This window comes from Saimiri boliviensis, chromosome 6 (assembly GCF_048565385.1).
Source record: "Saimiri boliviensis isolate mSaiBol1 chromosome 6, mSaiBol1.pri, whole genome shotgun sequence".
NCBI lineage: Eukaryota > Metazoa > Chordata > Mammalia > Primates > Cebidae > Saimiri > Saimiri boliviensis.
This window is the reverse complement of record NC_133454.1, coordinates 112,157,870-112,159,408: the sequence shown is the minus strand read 5'-3', so window position 1 is coordinate 112,159,408 and position 1,539 is coordinate 112,157,870. Positions and strand designations below refer to the sequence as shown.

The window sequence follows — 1,539 nt, the reverse complement described above, 5'->3', positions numbered from 1 at the left end:
ACAAATGGCTGTGAATAAATTGGTTGGCTCATGGACAAATTAGAAACATACCTCACTCCAAGTAAATTAAGAATGAAGCTTATGGCCACATAATCTCCCCAGTGAACAGAAGTCTTCCTTCCTCCTCTGCCCTTGTGCCCTGCACTCCCTCCCCAGTTCAGCCCCCCAAATCTGATCACAGCTTCTGGTTTGAGTTCCTTACTCCACCCCTGGGGTAATCATTGCAACACATAAATCTATTTTTTTCTACTTCACCTTCCCAAGATGCCAAGAGGAACAAAGGGCAAGGCGAAGAAGGTGCCCCCCCCAACCCCTACTGTCACGGAGAAACAGGAGAACAAGAAAGTAGTGAATCCCCCCACTTAAGAAAAGGCCTAGGAATTTTGGCATTGGACATCCAGCCCAAAAGTGAACTCAGCCACTTTGTGAAATGGCCCTGCTACATCAGGCGGCAGCGGCAGAGAGCTGTTCTAAGCAGCTGAACGTGCCCCCTGTGATGATTAACCAGTTCACCCTAGTCCAGGCCCTGGACCACCAAACAGCTACTCAGCTGCTTATGCTGACCCACAAGTACAGACCAGAGACAAAGCACGAGAAGAAAGCTGACACCAAAGGGGACATCCTCACTAAGCGACATCTGTCCTTCGAAGCAGGAGTCAACACCATCGCCACCTTGGTGGAGAACAAGAAGGCTCGGCTGGTGGTGATTGCGCACGATGGGGATCCCGTTGAGCTTGTTGTCTTTCTGCCTGCCCTGCATCATAAAATGGGGGTCCCTGATTGCATCGTTAAGTGGAAGGCGAGACTGGGAGGTCCAGTCAACAGGAAGACCCGCACCACTGTTGCCTTCACAGAGGTTAACTCAGAAGACAAAGGACCTTTGGCTAAGCTGGTGGAAGCTATCAGGACCAATTATATGGGCAGATGTTGATAAGATCTGTCACCGGGGAGGCAATGTCCTGGGTTCCAAATCTGTGGCTTACATTGCCAAGTTGGAAAAGGCAAAGGTTAATGAACTTGCCACTTCACCGGATTAAATGTATACTTTTGTTTTCTGTATGTAAAAATAAAAATAACACAAATTCTCCTTCAAAAAGAATTTTCCCTCTTCCCTGCTTAAGACCCATCAACGTCATGTATGCACCGATTTCCACACTGGCGTCACCAGCTTTTGATGGTTCCTTAGGTGTCCAGAGGAGGTGGGGGATGGGCAGATCAAGCGTGGTTCCTACCTCACATCCCCCTCAACCCCTACTGCCAGAGAAGCTTCACTTGTACCAGGTGTACAGATAGGCAGTATTGCCTTGAGATGAAGGTCAAGGCTTCAAAGCCAGTCTGCTTGCATGCAAATCCTGATTCTGCGTCTCTCAAGCTGTGTGACCCTGGCCAGGTTACTCACCCTCTCTGATCATTGGTCTCCTTATCTGTACAGTGGAGCTAATGATGTACCTGCCTCCTAAGGGTTGTTGGGAGAAATGAATCAGTTTATTCAGGTAAGGCACTTAGGACCATGCCTAGTACATAGTCAGTGCTCACTAC

General features: G+C 48.7%; 1 pseudogene; it reads left to right on the top strand.

Annotated features, from left to right (window-relative positions):
• Positions 1–264: 264 nt before the first annotated feature.
• Positions 265–1,037, top strand: LOC141584956 (large ribosomal subunit protein eL8 pseudogene; annotated as a pseudogene).
• The last annotated feature ends 502 nt before the right edge of the window (positions 1,038–1,539 follow it).